The sequence below is a fragment of the Protopterus annectens genome, chromosome 2.part2 (genome assembly GCF_019279795.1).
Source record: "Protopterus annectens isolate FY-2018-M chromosome 2.part2, PAN1.0, whole genome shotgun sequence".
Taxonomy (NCBI): Eukaryota; Metazoa; Chordata; order Ceratodontiformes; family Protopteridae; genus Protopterus; species Protopterus annectens.
The window spans coordinates 169579282-169603252 of NC_056730.1; the positions used below are offsets into that span (position 1 = coordinate 169579282).

General features: G+C 40.2%; 1 protein-coding gene across 1 annotated transcript in view; it reads right to left on the minus strand.

The window, feature by feature from the left end:
• LOC122795584 overlaps positions 1–23630 on the minus strand; it is a 484904-nt gene extending 461274 nt beyond the window's left edge. The window contains exon 1 of the mRNA XM_044063834.1: positions 23445–23630. The gene's annotated coding sequence lies outside the window, so the exon portion shown is untranslated. The remainder of the gene's footprint in view (positions 1–23444) is intronic.
• Between the last annotated feature and the right edge of the window lie 341 nt (positions 23631–23971).

The following is a 23971-nucleotide window of genomic DNA, read 5'->3' on the forward strand; positions in this document are numbered from 1 at the left end:
GGTGTGCACCCCCTGATTATGTATCTTCTTAGACATACCTGTGTGTGTGTCTGTGTAGTTACATATATATCTATACATATGTGTATATATATATATATATATATATATATATATATATATATATATATATATAATCTGCATATATGAGTATCTGCATACATGTGTCTGTGTATAGGTATCATAGGACTGTTCATTGCTTACACATTGTACATTCACTATGGTAGCCAGACTCTACTTCATGGTATGTTATCAATACCTGCCTGATATAATACAGGTGGAATGGCTTACTGTTTACATCTTGTGGCCATGTATTGTCAGGTCATGGTTATGGTATTTGCAACAGTCGGTATTGTATTGCATGGGGTAATATCAATACGTGTAAGACATGCATTGCTTGAGCCCCCTCACCCCCATTAACGGTGCCTGTGTTCATATATGTCTTTATGTTCTCTATGATATCTATAAATATATATCTGTATATACACATATAATATATATATATATATATATATATATATATATATATATATATATATATATATATATATATATTGCTGCATATATATCTATATATTGACATATATTTGTAGACAGATTTGTATAGATGTATGCATGGAGAGAGTGAGGTGTGTGTATATACATATATATGTGTGTGTGTGTGTGTGTGTGTGTGTGTGTGTGTGTGTGTACACACACACATACATCTAGATGTTAAAGTACATTTTCTGTACTTAAAAAAGTCTGACAAATTGCTGCTTCACAGGTAAACGCCCCTGCTCAGAGAAATATAAAAAATTTTGTAAAACAACCAAGTACTGAGCAGGAGTGAGAGTGAGAAAATAACAGAAGATAACAATCCAAGATGTAAAATCCTCGTAGTTTTTTGCAGACAAGAACAAACGGATAAGCACTTTCACTGTATCAGCTTCTTCAGATCCATGAAACAAACCTTCCAACACAAACTAGTTATATATTAAAAGCACACTGAGACAATTAAATAATTAACCTATCAAGAAGATGATCCAACACAAACCTCTATTTAAAGGCATAGCAAACTGCAAAGAACAGAAAAAAAGCTCACTACAAGAATATAAATGCATAAAATAACTTAAAACATCCGTAAAATGACTTTAAACACTCCATAGAATATATAAAAGATTTTCCAAAACAAACTAATACATGAAAAAATGTTATATATAAATACATAAAAAACTTTGAGACACAAGGACATAATGTAAGCATACGCATATAAGTAATTACAAATAGTCACTTTACATGCCTGCGCTGCCTTAGGCTAGGTTTTATGGATGCCCTTTCATTTAAACCCAGTCCCCTATCAGCCCTTAAAAGTGTTATCCAGTCACTCTCTTTTCCTTCAGTGTATATCCTAACATCACCACCCACAACTTTTTCATCAGATCAGTTTGAAATCAGGGAGATTGTCAGTAAGTTTTGGGGTGTCCTGCAGGTCGATGATGACCTTAGGCAGATAGTAGGTGAAGCTCCACGTTTTCTTTTTAGGAATAAGAACAACTTGAAAAGGATGTTGTGCTATCCAAGACATGATAGACACCCTAAAAAGGTAGGATGTACCAGACCCTGTGGTCACTGCAACTTTTGCCCTTTTATAGACAGCAATGTGGAGTTTTTTCATCCTGATTTGAGAAGAGTTTTTTATACTAAAGTGGAGGCGAATTGTATGACCGTACATGTCTATTTGGCAGTGTGTCAGTTGTGTTCCTCTTTCTACGTGGGTAAGACCAACCGCCCACTCAGAGATAGGATGAGAGAGCATAATTACCACATTAGGAAGAAGCGTTGCATAATGCTTTAGCTAAACACGTGGTCATGCATGGTCATGACCACAAGTTTTTGTTTAGAGTGTTAGAGATCATCACCCCAAATCAGAGGGGTGGTGATGTTAGGATATACACTGAAGAGAAAGAGAGTGACTGGATAACACTTTTAAGGGCTCATAGGGGACTGGGTTTAAATGAAAGGGCATCCATAAAACATAGCCTAAGGCAGCACAGGCATGTAAAGTGACTATTTGTAATTACTTATATGCGTATGCTTACATTATGTCCTTATGTCTCAAAGTTTTTTATGTATTTATATATAACATTTTTTCATGTATTAGTTTATGTGTTTTGGAAAATCTTTTATATATTCTATGGAGTGTTTAAAGTCATTTTACGGATGTTTTAAGTTATTTTATGCATTTATATTCTTGTAGTGAGGTTTTTTCTGTTCTTTTTCTGTTCTTTGCAGTTTGCTATGCCTTTAAATATAGGTTTGTGTTGGATCATCTTCTTGATAGGTTAATTATTTAATTGTCTCAGTGTACTTTTAATATATAACTAGTTTGTGTTAGGAGGTTTGTTTCATGGATCTGAAGAAGCTGATACAGTGAAAGCGCTTATCCGTTTGTTCTTGTCTGCAATAAACTACGAGGATTTTACATCTTGGATTGTTATTGTCTGTTATTTTCTCACTCTCACTCCTGCTCAGTACTTGGTTGTTTTACAACATTTTCTGTACTGTTGAATGATTGTGGTGAATGACATGTTTCTGAAGCTAGCAGATGTATGTATATCTGTCATGGCTTAGTGGTAATTCACATTGTCTATGGTGTGTAGGGTCCTGGGTTCAAGACTTGCAGACACTGTTTAATTTGTTGCTGAGCAGAACACAGGCCATTGGGTACAGAGTGATTAAAGCAATTTAAAGCAGTTATATGCATGTGTGCGCGGGTTTGCGTGGAGCTAAGCACTGCTAACTTCTGGTTACAGTGTCATTACAGTGTCATACACTCAGTTGGCTTCTATATTGCTTAACCTGTGTAGGCAGTGCTTACCCCCATGCAAACCCGCTTACAACTGCTCAAAAGTGCCTTAATCACACTGTATCCAACGGGCCGTGTTCTGCCCAGCAACAAAATAAACAGCTCCTGCAGGCCTCGAACCCAGGACACTGCACACCATAGACAAGGTGATGTACCACTAAGCTATGCCAGATACAAATAAATCTGATGCTTTCAGAAACATATCATCCAGTCCAGTCATGCAACAGTACAGAGAATGTATACCAACATCTAGATGTATGTCTGTGTACATATATTAATATCTAAACAGATGTAACATATCTATATATGTAGATACATATATTTCTGAAACTATATACATGTATATCAATATATATGAACATATATACATGCAAATGCCTACATCGACACATATATGTGTCTACACCTATATGTCTACATATACACAGCAAGTTACATATGTGTATGCAGCTATATATCTATGTAGGTATATACGGACATAGTTTTATATATATATATATATATATATATATATATATATATATATATATATATATATATAGGTATATATGGCCATACATCTGTAGATAGCAATGGCAGATTAACAAATGACACATATTTCCTCATGCACCGTTAACAGGGTTGAGAGGCCCCACACATTATATGTCTTGTACGAATAGGCATCCCCCCCCCCACAGCCAAACACGTACACCCTGCAATACACTACCAAGTGTTGCAGATCCCATAAACAGGACCTGACACAACATGGGCACACAATGTTACCATTACTACATCCCACCTGTATGATGTCAGGCTGGTATTGGTAACATATCATGCAGTACAGTCTGCCTCCCAGTGTGGAAGCCATCAACATCCCCAGGATACAGATATACATATGTATATATACACACGCATATATATATATATATATATATATATATATATATATATATATATATATATATATACACACACACACATATAATTATATATATATATATATATATATATATATATATATATACACACATACATATACACACACACATACATAGATATACATGTGACTACACATACACACGCAGTTATATGTACAGTAAGATACATAAGTAGAAGGTGCACACAATATGGAACAGCCACTATGCCTACAGTTAACCCCTGAACGACTGGACACTGTTTAGGCCACCCATATAAATGACTAACGTTGCCTGCAACATATACCCACAGAGATGTCATAGGAAAAACACCACCCACAGGTTTGCAGACATGGAAACCTTTAATCATGTACTATTACAGTTCTATATGCCATGTCATATAGCTGTTCAGACAGTGACAACCATATAAACAGAGTAATGCAACTGTGAACCAGTTACAGTAATACAGTAGTCTGGAAAGGTTCACAACTGTTGCTGTCCAGGCCAAGCCCTTCCCATTGTACAATAGTAAAGACAAACTGGGGATACCAATAATCAACAGTATGTAATGCAGGTGTATAGTTCAGCAGCCTCTATCTACACACTGTACAAACTCAGTAGATGGTAAAGACATCATGTGACCACATGGGTTGTAACTGCTACATAACAAGGCATTACTGACACCATCACGAGCACACCAACAAACAAAACAGTTTGTATAGCAGGGGACAATAGGCCTGCATTAACCAGATCCATGTCAGTAATGTATATAAAGGTGAAGTATATGGTACTGTACATCCAGATACCTTAAGGCAGCTCACCCCTGATGCCCCCACATTTTGTAACAGCCTAGGTCATTTATGGTGCTCCCCCCTAGACTCAATAATACAGGGCCATATACCACTGTTACATACACTGGCCTCTGGAATGCATAAGGGCACATATGTATTATGTAGGTGACGCCCACACATATAAGGCTCCAGCCCAACCATATGTGTGGGGGATACAACAGCAGTGGACTGAGTGCAGCAATGACAGTGTGATATACTCACAGCCCACTACAGAACAACCACTGACAGCATGACATATGTGCGAAGCTTGGTATGTAGGTGATGGACAGAGGTTGGAATACACACACATATGTGGACAACTGTTGCCATACACTAAGCAAGGTGCTGGTGTTACAGGATAGTCTGTAACATACCCTTAGTCAGGGAATTGAGGTTAGAAACAGACATGGATGTAGCCATGTACCGATAGGACTCAACACACGCATTGTCAGTGTAATATCTGACACAGGACCTGTGTGGTGAACAAACAAGACATGATAGGCAAAGCTCTGGCCAGCAAGAGGATAGGCCCACAGCTGTGAGCTATGCAGACAGACTGCATTCCAAGGTAAACTAGTATGTACACACACACACTGTAACACCAGTACTATACAAAGCATAACACAACTCTACTCGCAGTCTGTCTATAGTTTCTGATCCTCCTACAAATATGTGGCTGCCCTGAGTGTGCTGGTTCTCCTGTAAAAGGTATTTCTACCTGCTGTCGGTACCACTGCTGCCCACACACAGGACGGATGTCCATCACACAGGGAATGTAATGGGACCACGCACACATGATGTGGGGATTTATAGTGGGTGGTTGCCATGACAATGGTAATTGGGAGTAGTAGCGTTGTCGCCTCAAAGTAAGACGTTGTCCTGTTTGATTCTCAGCTAGAGCGTCTTCTGTGTGGAGACATGCCTGAATGGGCGTATCTTCGTTGAAGGTTGTGCGTCGGGGCTGGCAACTCGGCACATAAAAATCTACTGCCAATCATTAGCAGACCGGAGTTCCGCTGTGGCAACCCCTAACCGGGAAAAGCCGAAAGACACAACAACAACATGTGTAATAATATAAATCTGGTTATCTGGATAAGTATATGTACATATTTCCACCATATGTCTTGGACATGGAGTGTTGCCCAACCCCAGCCTCTATGATCCCAATGTCGTAGTTGAAGGGGAGGTCAGGTATGTATAGCAGGTATACTAGTAGACTATTGCTACTGTCACTGGGATTGTCTTCAGAGACATGGTGTGTGTGGAAGGTCACATCTGCTTATAACATGTGTGCCATTGGCATCCTAAGGACATCAATGTACAGTACCGCTGCTAGCACGTAATGCCGCTGTGGACTGCAGCAGAGATATTGGCCAATATATGTGGAAAGTCTGACACACACTGTACAGTCCAGAGGTATACACATAGGCCCTTAGTGCTAAACATGTGTACCATGCCTGACATTATGGATGTGGATGGCCATGTAGATGGGTAGAACACATAACGATTGGTACATATTTGCCACTATAGGTTATGCATTCACACACCCCTGTCTGGCCTGACATATAATGACCGCTGGTACAGGGGTGCCATGGCCACATACTACCCACTAGATATCGGCATACATGTGCACAGTATCCCACTGCTCTGTCTGACATACATGACTGTTAAGGGAGGCCCGGCAGTGGTACATCTGGCAAGTATCTGCACATGGCATTTCACTGGGTAAGTACACTAAGCTGCTAGGCATGTAACAATGCACTGAGCAGGCTGGCTCAACACTGGCCTACATCTCCTATGGGGGAATGCACATGTATCTGCATATAAAGCAGGCCCAACAGGCATGTCACAGCACAGGGTAAGATAGACCTGTGTGAAAGTACATAACCACAACCAATTTTAAAGACAGACACATATGGTTAGCTAGCATGATATTACAGTATATGGACTATCTGTTCTACACCATCCTCCTATCTGCCACTCACAGACTGACCTTACATATACTGGCCTGCTACACAGTTTGGTCTGATGGCTGTCTGTGGTATGGGACATGTGTGTGTATGGCCCTACAAACATGTATGCCAATACAGTACCATACAGTGGAGCAGCATGTAACATCAGATAGGAGGGGAACTAGAATAATGACATCTACCACAGTCTGTACACAGGCTAAGGTACATATTAACAATACACACACTGTTGACATTCACCATAAGTACACAGACCTTGGTACTGTACAAACATCCACAGAAAGTCCAGGTAATGTCATGAAATGTTACCCCTACTGTACAGAACATGTGTAGCAGTCGGATATATCACTGTCTTATCAGATATGATTACACTAATTATGGTGTACAGCACATATGCACCACTTCATGCACAGCATATGTACAAAGGTTGACAGAGGTGTGGCTGAAAGCAGATACACAGGGCCAGTATTGACATGTTGCTGTGATAACCGCATACATTTTCTGTTGTAACAGGGTTTGTTGCAACATATGTCCTACGAGGGATATGACGTCAGTGACTATCAAGGCTTTCACCAGCTACAGACTGCAGTCCTCACACCACCTTCTGCAGTTCACAGATAGATGCTCCATGGGTGACACATAAAACCAGACACAACACTGCCCAGTCTGCAGATGACCCTGTAGATGGGGATTCCTCATTAACATGGAACTGACATGGCAGGTATTGAGACATGTACGACAGCCATATCCACACAAACACTGTTAAACCAACATTACTCCAAATGCAGTCTAGCAGCACTTACAGTCTCTTAGTCAGGTCAGACACATCCCCCTCCTGTTTGCTGCCCTCTTTCCACAGTGCATGTTGTTAGAGGTAAACCCCAATCCATCTGAGATGCTGTTTTCCAAACAACAGATCTAGTTCCTGCTCAAAGTGGATGAAAAGGGCCAACACCACCATGATGTTCGTAGATATTGGAATGTGTTTCCATGCAATTGGCTATGGGAATGTTACCACACCTGTTTTGCATGCAATCAGCTAGGGGAGGGCTGCAATTCATGCAGAGGCCATCAGCTGATCATGAGCATCCCTTAAAATACACATGCTGTTGCCTAAGCAAAGCAGGTGTAGGTCTCCACATCCACCAGAGAGGGGGTGGGAGAGGCAGACGGAGGCAAAGACATGTCAGGGAGGGTTGGGAGAGTAAAACTGAAGCATGTTTGTGTCACACACCTACCAGCACAGGGTATCAAACCCCTGACAACTATGTAGTGCTATCATGGTTTGATGCAATTATTGGATGCGCCACATGGATTACCTGTTGTGCAGCACTCAGAACATATATATGATGGTGAATGACATTTGCAACAGGGATACAATAGCTACACGGTAGGTGACGTACACGTGCCTGTCCGCATGAACAGGTGCCAGCATCAAAACTGCCACACTCTCACAGGGACACACTTGGCAGGGCCAGGAGTACAACTCATCAGTAGTGGGATTGCCACATCACATCACTGTGCAGGTATCACATGCACCACACAGGTCATACGGGGGTTGTATGGGCAAAGGGTATGGGGAGGTGTCTGACATCAGACAGCATGCTGCAGTATGCCCATGGGGGTTGTAGTGAGTGTGGATGTGAACATACGCAGCATACAACACACACACACACAAACACACAGGGTGCCAGTACTGACATGCATGGGTGCATGTCTGCACAGGTGTGTGGTGTTCGACTGTGCCAGACAGCTGTACAAAGCTAGGCAATGGGTGTACCTTGGCATCAGGCCACATGATGATGGTCTGCAATGTGGCTCAGGGATGTAGTGTATGCATTTGCCTACACAGGTGGGTATTGTATCCTCCATCCAGTCACTTGGGTGACTACTGTGGGTCCAATGCTGTGCATCACTTGCCATGTATGTGTTCCTTAGTCCATAACATGGACGGTGTCTGGGATGTGCACACCCCCAACATGCATGTACAGTGACATGTGGAACTGTACCTGGGGTGTCTGGCCCATATTGTGAACACAGATTATCATCAGATGTGACAGTCCTGCCCACCTGCGGTGGGAACTGGTAATGGCCATCAGGTTTACCCTGCTACATTGAGAGCATGCTAACAGCATTTCCTGGTGTCAGTGGCATCTGTCCATACAAGGCATGTTGTCAGGCATGATATGTCCGTTGTGGGTCACATGTGATGGCACCATAGGTGGTGCAGATGTCCATTCGGGAACATGGGGGAGGTTCACTGTCTGCACATGCGTGCATATTTGACAGATGGACAGGGTGACATGCCCTCTGTAGCCCACTGCTGTCACTCCATAGTTACTATCAGTGGCCAATATGCAGTGTACTACCCACATATTGGCTGTTGACTAGGCATGTGTGTGTGTATAAGACATGGGTTGAGAGTGTGCTTTGGGTAATACTGGGGTTGCTAACTGTGATTGCCTGGCCTTGATGTCACATGTATGGGTATGGCTTTGCACCCTAGCCCCTCAGCCATTTCACATCTGTTATCCCTCTACGGTGGACATTGTAATAAATAGTAGGGCCACCATATAAGAAATATGCAAAACCCGCTCCACATTGGCCATAGGTGTCACACAGTCACAACCACCTCTACACAGGATATGGGTTACACACACACACACACACACACACACACACACACACACACAGCTGTCATGTCTGGGAGTAGAACCTGTAACTAACTAGTTTATTACACTACAGCACTACTCAGTTATAGTATGCACCACGGACATTATTGGAGTACTCCTTCCCCAAAAGTGTATTTCACAATGACTGACATCAGCAGGATTGCCAAAGTAGGACATTTGAAATTTACTGCGAGTGATTAGCCTACAATGCATTGCTCCCTACACAGACAGTGAGACACACAAAACATCCACAACCAACATGTGTGGGTATAGAACCCCTAACAAGAGGTCTATATCACACTACAGCATGGAGCTGTTATAGGACGCACCACAGGGATTACTAGAGAACTTCTTCCCCAAAGGTGTATTTCACAATGAATGACATCAGCAGGATTGCCAAAGTAGGGCATTTGAAATGTACTGCGAGTGACTAGCCTAAAATGCATTGCTCCTTACACAGACAGTGACACACACGATACATCCAAAACTGCCATGTGTGGGGCTGGAACCCTACCACGGTTCTAATTCACACTACAGCAGTACACAGTTACAGGATGTGCTACGGAGATTACTGGGCTACAACTGTCCCAGAAGTGTATTTCTAGGTGGATGACATCAGCAGCCTTGCCAAAGGTGGGTATATGAATTGTAAGGAGTGTGAGTAGCCTAAAAGGCATTGCTCTCTACATAGTCACAGACAGACAGACACGCACACATATGCACACACAGACTCACACACACACAGTTGCCAAGTCTAGTGTTTGACCCCCTACCTATTTTATCACACTACAGCAGTACGCAGTTATGGGATGCGCTACGGAGATTACTGGGCTACAGCCTTCCCAGAGGTGTAATTCTAGGTGGGTGACATGAGCAGCCTTGCCAAAGTTGGGTATATGAATTGTAAGGGGTGTTGTTGTACCTTGTCGGCTTTTTCCCGGTTAGGGGTCGCCACAGCGGAACTCCGGTCTGCTAATGATTGGCAGTAGATTTTTACGTACCAAGTTGCCAGCCCTGACGTACAACCTTCAATGAAGGTACGCCCACTCATGCATGTCTCCCACACAGAAGACGCTTTAGCTGAGAATCGAACAGGACAACATCCTACTGTGAGGAGACAATGCTACCGCAGCACCACCACCGCAGTATGAATTGTAAGGGGTGTGAGTACCCTAAAAAGAATTGCTCTCTACACAGTCAGACATGCACACAAACACACACACAGTTGGCAGGTCTGGGGTTAGAATGCCCACCTAACTCCTTTATCACACTATAGCCATACACAGTTACAGGATGTGCTATGGAGATTACTGGGCTACAACCGTCCCAGAGGTGTATTTCTAAGGTGGGTGACATCAGCAGCCTTGCCAAAGGTGGGTATATGAATTGTAAGGAGTGTGAGTAGTCTAAAAGGCATTGCTTTTTACACAGCCAGAGACAGACAAAATATGCACACAAACACACAGTTGCCAAGTCTGGGGTTTGACCTCCTACCTAACTACTTTATCGCACTACAGCAGTATGCAGTTACGGGATGCGCTACGGAGATTACTGGGCTACAGCCTTCCCAGAGGTGTATTTCTAGGTGGGTGACATCAGAAGACTTGCCAAAGTTGAGTATATGAATTGTAAGGGGTGGGAGTACCCTAAAAAGCATTACTCTCTACACAGTCAGACATGCACACAAACACAAACAGTTGGCAGGTCTGGGGTTAGAACTCCTACCTAACTCCTTTATCACACTATAGCCGTATGCAATTACAGGACGTACTACTGAGGCAAATTTTGAAATTTTAAAATAGCATGACTGTAATTTGTTAATTAGAGAGGAATGTAGGTTGGTAAAAATGGGGGGACCATAGTGGAGGGATGGCAGTAGGAGAGTATTTGCCAGTTTTACTTTTGTGGGTATGTCCATGTAGAGTTTATGTCTGTAGAGTTTGCCTAATTTTTAAAGTGTTTTTTTTTTTGTTGTATTAAGAATATGTTGTTCAAAGGATAGTTTGTAATCTATGGTAATGCCTAGTAATTTAGCTGTATTCATTACTTCAATTTCAGTTTTATTTTGGTAGTAAATTTTAATATCCTGTGGAGGTGTTTTAGATGAAAATAGTAGCAGTTTAGATTTTTGGGGATTTAGTAGAAGTTCTGCATAACTTAGACAATACTCTATGGCTGAGAAGGCATTTTGTGTTATTTTTAGGAGAGCCAGGAAGTTGCTAGAAGTGGATATGATAGTAGAATCATCAGCATACTGGATGAGTGAACTTTGTAGGGAGACTTTATGGAAATACATTAAAAAGCAAAGGTCCGAGAATGGACCCCTGGGGGAATCCAGTCTTATTAGTCAGATAACCAGATTGATTATTTTGTCATCTGACTGTTGTCTGTTGTTCAGGTAGCTGGTGTACCAGGTCGGTGTATGTTCGGAGCATCTTAATGTTGTTAGTTGTTGGAGTAGCTTAGTATGCAATATTGTGTTGAAAGCTTTGGATAGGTCTAATAAGACTACTGTTGTCAATAGACCAGCATCCAAGCTTTGTTCACAGTATCAGTGAAAGAAAGTAAGGCTGTGGTAGTACTAAGTGCAAGACAAAAGCCATGTTGGACAGGGACAAAGAGATTATTGTCAGAGAGGTGTTTTAGTATGCAAAAGAACAAGAATGTGGTGTAGATAACTGGTTCAACCAACAACTGAACAAAAGTAAACCCAAAACAAAAGAGGATGAACCAAACCACAGCAGACAGCAAATAAAAAGAATTCTGTTTAATGGTAAGTACTTTCATAGCACATCAAGCTGTTTCATCAGACACACAAGAAATGCAATGCCTTACTTGTTTTAGTAGATGAGTGTGTATACACTTTTCCAGTGTTTTAGATAAAGGTGAGAGAATGGAAATGGGTTAATAGTTGGTTAAATCATTAGTATTTCTACCTTTATGCAATGGGGGTTATGATGGATTTCTTCCAGATTTTCTGGGGATTCTGAGAGGGATCAGTTAAGTAGAATACTGATGAAGTAGGCTATTGTGTCGGCTCCAAGTTTCAAGTATTCAGAGGGGAAGTTATCAGCAAATAGTGAGCATGGTTTTTGTTTATTTAGCAATTTAAATAATACGGTGGTGGGCACTTGTTGTTGTTACTAGGGTTGCTAAGGATGAAGCTGCCAGGTAACAAGAAAAGAGGAAGGCCTAAGATAAGGTTTACGGATGTGGTGAGAGAGGACATGCAGGTGGTTGGTGTGACAGAGCAAGATGCAGAGGACAGGAAGAAATGGAAACAGTTGATCCGCTGTGGCGACCCCTAACGGGAGCAGCCGAAAGAAGAAGAAGATGGGAGTTACTAGGGTATAGTTAGTGGTTTCTTTATAAAATGAGGGATTTAGGCTGGATTTCTCCTGAACTGGATTTGAGCTGGTTATCTTATTCTCAGACAGGATGTTTGTTTTTGGTGGGGGTTCTTTTACAAGTTTAAGAATGCTATTGATAAAGTGGGAGTTGAAAACATAGGCTGTTTGTTGTGGGTCTTTATCAGGGGATGGTGATGGATTTTGTGTGGTCCCAGGATTAAGGAGGGACAACACTGATTTCCAAAATTTGTGGGGGGGGGGGGTAATTTCTTTGAATAGATAGTTGCTGTGAAAAATACTGGGGGGGGGGTTGTCATTTTAACTAATTTCTTGGCTTTGTTACGCAGTTGTTTGAAGTAAATTTTATTTGCTTGTGTTTTGTTTTAAGCCATTCTTTTCCAGGCTTACCCTCTCCCCCCAAAAAAAGACTCTGCTTTGTTAGTTTTGTAAGCCAAGAAGCATGGTTAAGTTTTCTTCTTTTGTACTGAATGGGGGCTAAACTATTTAGGGTATCAAGACCTTATTAAAATAGTTTACAGCATCTTCTAAGGGTAATGTTTTTAGTGGGATCCAGTTTTGAGCTTTTAGAGAGTTATTGAAAGTTATTTGGTCGAAGTTGGTTAAGTTTCTAGCTGTTCTATATGACTGGGGTTTGGGTACCCAAGTATGGGTTCTACATGTAAAAGCTGGTAAATGGTTGCTTAGGATATCAGGGAGGGTACCCATGTTGGAGTATTTGTGTGGATCAGAGGCTAGGACCCAATCCAGTACAGATTCTGGTTGCTTGTTTAGAATTTGTGTAGGGAATCATGTCTGTGAGGTAAACAATTTAACCATTATACCAACCCCCAAACTATGTGACGAGCTGTACATAACTGGAAGTTAATACAATTAGCTGAGGAGTTTAAGATTAGATTTTTGCCAGTTAATGTATGACCCAGTATGACAGTTTCATTGGATATGTTATGAGTTGTCCAAGACAGAAACTCTTCAAGAATAGGGATGTTTTGGCCTGGGGGAATAAACAGTATTGCGATGCATAAATGTTTACTACTGTTTATTTGCAATGATACTACAAAAATGTCCATGTTGCCAAAGGTTGGGACAGATTTAGAAAATGACGTAATAGTTAAGGAGCTGTGGTAGATTACAGCTACACCCCCCCCGTTTCTTTTGAAGTCTGTCTTTTTGTTATAAATTGTGCCCAGTTGGAACTATTTCAGTATCTGATATTTGTGGCTATGGCCAAGTTTCTGCAACAGCTACAATGTCAGGAGTGTATTGAGAGAGCCAGGCGTGAAATTCCGTAATTTTATTACAAATACTTTGCATTGATTGTTATTATGAATAAGTTTTAGGTGTTAGTAGGTGACTTACAGGAGGGAGAAAGGGGTATGGCTGATATTGGGAGAGAGGGAAGGGCCAGGATTTGGATGTATGTCGCCGCTTTGAGAAAGTAACAAGAGTTGATTTATAAGGTGTGAGACATAGTGGGTTTTAGAAGAGGACCTAGTTAAAATACAGGGAATTGTCTTGAGTTTGTTGTTGATGGGGAGAACTCTGTATTTGGTAGTGTATATAGTGCTATAATTGAAAAAAGATGATGAGATATTAGAGAAACTATTTGTATTGGGTTGTGTTGCTGTAATTATGGTAGGAGTTATGGTAGGAGTTCTTGAAAATAATTGCATGTTCTGGAGGAAGGTGGTTTGGGTTAATATGAGAAGACAGGTACTAAGCGAGAAGAAGAAAATAATTAGTTGTGTGATGTTTGGCATTTTGAAGAGTGACTGATAAGGCTATAAGGTAGAGGTAAACGGTGTAGTGAGAGGATGTTTTCAGTAATCGGTCAGGTTTTAAGTAATTATTGGTAGTTAGTGGATAATACTCGGGTGTGGTTGTGGAGTGATGATACGCTGATGGTTTTTGGGGGATTCGTCTAGGGAGTACAAGTGTAATGAAAGAGGCGGAGGGTGGGAATGGGGGTAGGGTAGAGGAGCAAAGTGAGCCCAAACATAGAGAAGGGCGAATGGAACGGGCAGAGTGAAGGCCATGAGATATCACAGGAAAACAATTAGCAAGACAGCGCTATCCAGTGTAAGGACAAAAACTATTTCTCTCACAGAAATTCAAGTGAGAAATTATTTAATTGCACCACAAACAGGACTGTAGGTAGCAGACTATTCTTTGGGATCTTAGGAAAAACTAGATTAACTGCGCATTTCAAGAGAAACAGCAAGCCAAAGTCAAACTAAAGCAATAGACTTAGCCAGGCAAGTTATCTATGGATAACACTGACCTATTTGGGGTTTTCTATACAAAATAACTTGCTTTCACTCAGATAAACAGTGATATTAAGGGGGGTCCATGGGAACAGGCCCAGTTATGTGTGCATGCCAACTTTACAGACTAATTATCAGTACAGTTATATTTAATAGAGAATATACTTTCTGTCCGGTAGAAAAAAAATTTCTAGGTGTAATCTCTAATCCAAGATGTGGCTATCAGCAGTTTTGTTTTAGGATTCACACTGTGGATGTGAGCTGCTCAAGTGACTTCCACTGATGGTTGGGAAGGTTACAGTTAGCTGGAGAGACTAGAGAGGTGTCAGTGAGAAAGGACTGATCAGCAACCAACAACACTATAAATACTATACACTATAAAACACTAATAAATACAAAAACTAAAAAAAAAAAATACAAAAAAGCAACACTATAAATACTATACACTATAAACACTAATAAATACAAAAACTAAAAAAAAAATACAAAAAAGCAGTTACTAAAAAAATGGATATCAAAAACAATTCCCAACGTAAAGGATGTTCTGGATATTGTAAATGAGATAAAATAACTGGAGGGAGTCTTTACAAAAGGAAAGGAGTACATTTCATAGAAATAAATTAAATTTGTGGGAACAATACATATAGAATAATGTTCAGGAAGAGGACTGATGTTAAAGTGAAGATAGGAAATGAGCAACTTATGTAATGGTGGAATGAAAACTGTTAAAATGAAAATGTATACATGCTGCATGACAATAACAAGGAAAACTTATTACTGTTTCTTTTCTGTTATTATACATACACCCATGTTACATATTAAAATTTGAGGATTAAAAAAAATTGATAAGCTCTTTCACACTAAGACTGAAATTTTATATAGGCCTAGGACACCCCATCAGTATCATAAATCAAGAGCCATTCCAGCTGCTGTGTCATTTCTGTACATGTAAGTGGAGGGTGGGATAACACATGACTACAGTTTATTAAACCCAAGTACAACTTCAGTTTTAGTTAAGGGTAGAAGAATTGCAGCAGGACTTCACCCGGCTTATGAAGGGTACACCATGATATGGCAGACTACAGTTAAAGGAAATCAATGAAATGTGCATGCATCCACTGGAGCAGGTCATTTCTGTTAAGTCTGAGAAGCGAGTCATATCAGCATCAGAGAGAGAAGGGGTTAAAAAAATGGGTGTGTCAAGGTACGTGATCATTGCTGTATCCCTGACATGCTTCTCAGTGTTCACTCACCAAGGCAAAACCAAGTTTGAATAAAGTAATAAGCATAACGATGACAAGATGAAAAAAACAGCAATGCAGTAACACAGGTGTGTATATAGAAAATTAACAAACTTACAAACACCATTGAAATACAACAAATTTATTTGATAACTGATATAAGTAAAGGAAGAACACAGGCAATATCTAAGGCTTATCAGTAAAATACTGAAACTGATAACCCAGCTGAACTCCAACCTAACTAAAGATGGTGACATCCATCCTAACCCTGGCCCATCCACACCAGAGATTTCCCACCTAAACCCTAACAACGCTACATCTTCTGACACTGGCTCTAAGGTAAATAATCCTGCCCACTATTCTTTGCTAAATAAGCATCCAAACTCCTTTCTAGCCTGCCAGCTTAACATCCGAAGCCTAAATAATAAAATCCACTACCTCCATGCACTGTTAGCTGGCCAATCCATGGATATTCTCTGTCTTACTGAAACCTAGTTAAAACCAGCAACTAAAGACACTGAAATAACTCCCCCAGGTTATAACATCCTTAGGTTAGACAGGAAATCCAAGAAAGGTGGCTGTATTATTTAAGTCCAAACTCACAGTCACTAGTGACACCCAACAGCCTCCGCAGGTAAACAGCGCTGAAATTCTCATCACCTAACTGCAAATAAATAAAAATAAAAGTAGATATATTATCTGCATCTATATTCCCCCTGGAAATAATGTTAGCACCCTAGAACATATATTACACTGGCTAGCCTGCAACTATCCCCAAGAAACCATTATCTTAGGTGAATTTAACATTGACTGGAACACTTGTTCTTCCAAGGCCCCCAGCAACCACTTAAATCTCTATGGGATTACTCAAACCATATCCTCCCCCACTAGGTAAAAATAAAGACAAAGGTAGTATCCTAGACTGGATCCTGATCAATGGTGACCCACAAATGCACCACTCAGGCACACTACCTGATGACCTCAGTGATCACTGCCTCACCTACATTATCAAATTCAAAGCTGAGATCACCCATAATCACACCTATAAAGTGACAAGAAACAGAAAAAACTTTAACCTAGATAACTTTCTACAAGATCTAAAAGCTGTCAACTGATCTGAACTTAAAAGACTTCCTCTAGATGAGGCTGCGACCTTGTTTAACACTAAATTCCTAAATATTCTTAACTCCCATGCCCCTACTCGCATCATCTGAGACAAAACTCGAACTGCTCCATGGCTAACAAAACTTACAAAATCCAAAATGTCCAACAGGAACAAGGCCTGGTCCACTTGGCATAATACTAGAGACCCTACAGATCTAATTAGATACCATCAAATAAGGAATGACACTAAAAAATCTATCATATCAGACAAACAATACTACTACACCCACCTACAACAAAGGCATCAAAATCAACCCCAAAAGTTCTGGGCTGAAATAAATAACCTCCTCTACCCAGGTCGCACTTCCACTCCCACCCCATCAGCTGCCCTCGACGAAACACCAGTGGCTATTGCGAAGACATTTAATAGCTTCTTTACAGAAACTATCCAGGCACTAGCTACCAAACTCACTACTACCAAGCCTAACCTCCCCTCACCCAGTCCCCCCCAGCCACACCGAAAATAACAAATCAGATAGCTCAAAGCCTCCTGTAACCTATTTCTCCTTTAGCTTCCAACCTATCCCTACTACCCTTATATGAACCCTTCTCAAAAAACTTAAACCCACTTCCCTAGCAGCAGATCACCTCCCAGCTGAATTCTTGCAACTAGCTGCTGATGCCATCGCTATCCCAGTCTCTACCCTCATTAACAGATCCATTTCCGAGGCAACCATTCCATCCATCTGGAAAATTTCACGTGCCCCCTACATAAAGAAGGTAGTTCCACAGAATTGTCCAACTACAGGCCCAGAGCCATTCTCTCACCTCTAGCAAAACTTCTGGAAAAGTGTGTCCACATACAACTTATGGACTACCTCAACCACAATAAACTTCTCACAGAGTCCCAGCATGGTTTCAGACCACACCATTGCACCACATCAGCCCTCTTATCGTTCACCAATGTCATCAATCTTAATCGCAACAACAACATGCTATCATCTGCTCTCTTTCTGGACCTCTCTAAGGACTTTGATATGGTCAATCATCAACTTCTGCTTAGTACCCTGAAAGCTGTCTTCCTGGATCATCACTCTCTGCAATGGTTTCAGTCCTATCTATGGGGTAGACAGCAGGCTATCTTATGGCAGGGCAAACTGTCATCACATCTCCCAGTCACCTTAGGAGTCCCTCAGGGCTCCATTCTTGGTCCCCTCCTCTTCCCCATTTTCATAAATGACCTTCATACTACTATCCCAAAGGCACAATGTGTCCAATATGCCGATGATTCCACATTGATTTGCTCTTCCGCCTCACCAGCCAATCTGATATCCCTAACCCAGAATACTTTTAACAGTATAGGAAACTGGCTAACTGATCAACAACTTCTCTTGAATCCCAACAAAACCAAGCTGCTGCTTTTCTCTCCCACCTCTAGATCCACTCTTCCATTATTTACTATTAAATCTAATAAAGGTACAATCGTCTCTCCTGATAACCAAACTAAACTCCTTGAGTAATTATAAATACTAACCTCAAATTTGATGCACACATAGACCATACGATTAAGTCCGTCAACAAAAAAAATAGGATCCCTCTATAAGGCCAAACCTTTTCTAACCCCTTATGCTAGGTGTGCTATTGCCCGTACCCATCTTCTCTCCATGCTCCTTTATGCCTCACCAGTATTTTCAAACCTCTCTAAAGCTAACCTTGGCAAACTATCTTCCTGTTACTACCATATAGCTAGATTTGCCACAGGATGCACCACTGCAAAAACCTAACTGAACTTGACTGGCTGGAATTCCTTTCCCTACTAAAGCTTAACCAGCTCACAGTAGCTCACAAAATACTTAACCATCCGGACAATCCCAAGCCTTAAGAGTACAATTAGCCCACATAATGCTATCAGGCCACTCCGTTCATCCAACAAGCTATCAGTCCAAACCCTAAAATCCAATAATACAGCAGGTGATTCCCTGTTTGCTAACTCAGTGGGTAAAACTTGGAACTTTCTTCGTGCAAACCTTACCCAAGAACTCTCTCTTCCCCTATTTAAAAAAGGCCTAAAAAATACTTAAGGGCTATCTGACTCTGTCCATGCCTAAACCCTGACTAACTCAATTTAACATTTATGGTCTTTTCTTAGCTAGTAGACTATTTATGGTCTTTTCTTAGCTAGTAGACTATCAGCAATCAGATACTCCACCCATCTAATGTGTTATACCTTAATGTACAGTTATGCCTGCTGAGTTTAATATTTCTCTGTACTGTTGTTGCACTAATGTGCTCTAAATTTGTGTACTGATTCTATTTCTTCTCTCACTCTGTTAACATTTTGCATATGTATAAGTGTTCCTACTGTGGTGAACTATCTGACATATTGTATCTTTATCCTTTGCTCTCTTGGAATATTATTGTACTATTACTACTATTATTAATAATATTATTGTGGAGCTTTTCTCCCTGGGCCTCTGCTGAAAATGGACATGTATCCAGTTGGACTATCCCGGGCAACAAATGTAAAATAAAATAAAATAAATAAAATAAATTTTAGGAGATGATGGGGTGGCATTAGCATGTAAGAAAGGAGGAATCAGGTAGAATCCTAGGCAGGAAAACAAATTAAGTAACAGTACCAGTAAGTGAGCTAGGACTGAAAGCAGAGTGACAGAGGGTGGCAATGTAGTTTATGACTAAGGTTCAAGGACTTCAAAAAATAAAAGAAGAAATTCAAATATGTGAAAGGGTCAAGAAAGGGAAAAGACAACTTAATATGAAAATACTAAAGCTCAATATTAAGATGGAAAGAGTCATAAGAAAGAAAGGGGGGTACAGCAGTAGCACCTGCCATAAAGATCACAGTAGTGGATGATATGGGCAAAGACAGCACAAAATCACAGATGCATCTGCAGAAGCCATACGCATCCTACAGCTAAAACACAGAGTTATGTGCAGTGGGGCACAGAAGGAGTAAAGCCACAAATACATTTGTGGAGAAACATGGCAAAGGCAGATTCCTTTTAGGTGATTTAACTTAGACCAAGCTGTGTAGATATAAAGAACTTCATGAAGACAGTGCACATGTTCCCTGAAATCCAAAGCAGTGTTGAAGATGGCTGCTAGGTTTTTGAGGAACACATGTTTTATAAAGAAATCAATAGGACCATGGACAAGACGGTAGCACAATAGCACAGAAGTTTGTGGGAGCAATTAAACAGCACTGCTGCCAAAACAAACCATAACATATGTTACAACACATTAAAATTACGTTAATGCAGTCAACTAACAGAGAATTCTATAACATTCAGTACTTGCATCATCAGTGAATTATTTCAAACTTTCTAATATTTTAAAACAGTTCCTATTATTTATTTTATAATTCGGGGAGCAAGCAAGAAAACAACTTCACTACTATCTTCTGTCATAGTCCCAGAATGACACTCTATAAAGCTTGTGCCATAAAGATGAAGGAAACGTGAGTTAAAAACTTGCATTACACCTTAAACAATGCAATAACACCTTTTGTCTATGGTAACAGTAGAGCTTGTGCAAATGGGTCAAAGGCCAACAATATACAGAAATGCACACCATATACAATCTAAGGATGTTGATATCATAATATGTATGAGCCCATGGCAGGACATGAAGTTACTGCCCCCCACCTCAGCCCATGAAAACAAAGTTATATTTTAATATTGCTCCTTGTAGCATGGAGAAACTATTAATACAAATCCAAGTCTCCTTCGGTTTGTGGGCATTTCATTTTATACAGTTCAGTCCCCACTCCCACAAACCCTTAAATCTGTCCTTTTTGTTCATTAAATAATTTCTGAACAAAAGTAGTCTAAAAGTGAATAAACAGATGTCTTGCAATACAACGTCTGTCATCACAGTAAGCCTGCTCCTACTGTCCCAACTTAACACAATGCTCTGTGGGAGATGTAGTCCAGCGTCACTATTAGAAACATTTTTCTGACATAACTGGCACTACATCTCACAGACTACATTACTTGTGAGGTGCGAACATTTTTCTGACATAACTGGCACTACATCTCGCAGACTACATTGCTTGTGAGGTGCAAACATGAGCACTGGAGAAATCATGGAGGATGAACGAAGACAGTGTAGCATCTGTCTAGTATTCAGTTTTTGAATGAAATAAGGAACCAGTTTAGCTCAGTGACAAACTTTGAACTAAACAGTGGCAGCTTACTTGAGAATGTTCATACCATACTTGGACTGACCACTTTGCTTACCTGCTCTGCACAAGTAAGACTGAGAATCAGATAACCATTTGCTATGATATTCAGTTTTAGCTACTTTGATTACATGTTGCTACAAGTAAGAGGCAAGCTGTGCTGGTACTGTAAAACTATACTTTTGTGTTAGTGCAGCTGTTCTGAATAACACTGCTAACAAAATATAGCTGGGAATATCTCTGTGCTTCTGGTAGAGATCATAATACACTTGGGCTGAGAGAAGAAAGTGGTATTACTAACTACCTGAAGGAGAATAAGATAGAGGGGATTTGTATGTGCCACTCACTGAGGAGGAAAAGACTGTAAAAGGAAACTACAACACATCCTAGAGTTTGATTTGTTCTTATGGTTAGCAAGAAAGTTGGAGAACAGAAGTGGGCATGGGCCATGATCCAAACACATAGGATAGTGAAAAGAAGAGTAGAATGATTATGGCTCAAGCGAAAACACGTCAGGAGAAGAAAGCATTGGTAGAGAAATAGATTGAGATACATATTCAAAACATGTACAGAGAAGTAGTACTTCACAGAAACGGTGGTAGGAGAATGGAACAAGTTACCAGACGTGACAGTGGAAAATGGGACAACAGGCAGCTTTACATCAGTGCAGCTTGGAAGATCAGTGGAAATGGAATGGGGAGGTGGGGGACTCAAAAAAACTGATACAACATATAGACAGACCACTTGCCTCTCCGTCCCCACGGCAGTATTTTCATGCATATGAAACATAAGTGCCAATATAGATGAGAATAATTATGTGAAGTCTTCAGTAGCTAGTATAATTAAAGCTGTCATTAAATAAACACAGATATACACAATTATGATGATAGAATACACAATACATCCAAACACTGTATAAAATATTCTCTGTTCTAGCAGAGAATTAAAATAGCAAACTCTTAAATGAATGAAAGGGCACCGGAAATAAAAAGCATACAGATATTTGCAGCAACCTCCTCCCTGTAAAAACACAAACACACACAACTCTGCTTACTAGCTAACACACTACTGTTACATTCTGCAACAAATGATCAACAAAATGTATGAATCGTATCAAATTTTTGTCACACAACTGCATACAACCCTCTTGAAGAAAACATTTTCTTAATGGCTATTTTTTTGTGTGGTATAACATGATACCATGTGCTCAACAACCTATTTTCCAAGGCTTTAGAACAGCAACTTACATTTACAATGACACTGGTACAATACATTAGTCCATTACCATTAATAAGCTACAAAAAGCTAGACACATGGATAAAGCATATGTTGCCCTACTTCTGTGGGTTAACACCTTTCCATACGCAGGCCAGCACAAAACTGAAAACTAGTGTTGCAGGTCACAGATACAGTGTGGTTAGGAATATTTTTCACTTGAAGTTAGAAGAAACTCAGTGCTTTTGTCCTTCATACAAGCAACCATTTTATAATCCCACTCCCAGAATGCTTAGCTGTACTAAACTGCTCAAGAATAGCAAATGACCATTTGAATCTACAAAGGTTCATCACAACTGCTTCATAACAAATGCTTAAGTTACTGCCAACATTTAGAACTGCAGACAAAAACAGTAAACATTCCAGTAATAGGTCACGGTACAGCTTTAAATCAATGCATTATTATTATTTTTAATTAAAAGTTAACTGCAACACAGTGATAGATATTTAAACACTGGTAAAACAGAAGAAAAAGCACACTGCAGATCTAAGCCAACAAATATTTTGGATGTATGAAATGCATAACACTGCCTGTAAGAGAGCAACTGAACAGGAAGAGAGGAAATATTAAAACTAAGAAAATTAAAATTCTGGTTTTGTAGATCATTAGCTAGAGACATATTTACCAAACAATGTGTTAACTAATTTTTAAACAGTAATTTACTTCAAAGTCTGCCAATATTTTAATGTTTTCTTTAATAAACAGCTCACATTTAAGGCAACTGCTTGACAAATGCTAAACAAGCTGTTCTACAGTTCTTGTACAAAGAGTCACACATACCAGTAAAAAGTCTGCATAACCAAGCAGGGATTCCAGATTTAGAAATTCCAGCAAGCAGGAAGCGGCAACAGCTACCAGTAAAAACAAATCAGAGTTTTTACTTTGACTAAAAAAGATAGAACTTCACCTGTTTGAAAGACTCTTCTTAATTCTCCGTATATACACAGATTAAAGCTATGCCTTTGGTTTCAGCACACAGCTGTGCACTGAGCATGCTCTATGCCCAAAGTGCACTCAGAATGCCAAACAGAGCATGCTCTGTGCCCACTTATTCCCCTCTGCACACGCTCAATGTTCACAAAGCACTGCTAAAGCAAATTGTTTTCTTTGCCACTGCCTACTGCTAGTTGTTAACACACATGCTCTCTATGCCGAGGAAACATTAAATCAGACTGAGCATGCTCTAATTTTGCCTATTAATATTGCAAGTAAAGTTTTGTGTACAGAGCATGCAGGCAGAGCATGTTAAATCTGTATGTAGATGGAGGATGGTGTCATAACTGTTTGTGAATTCATCATCTACTGTA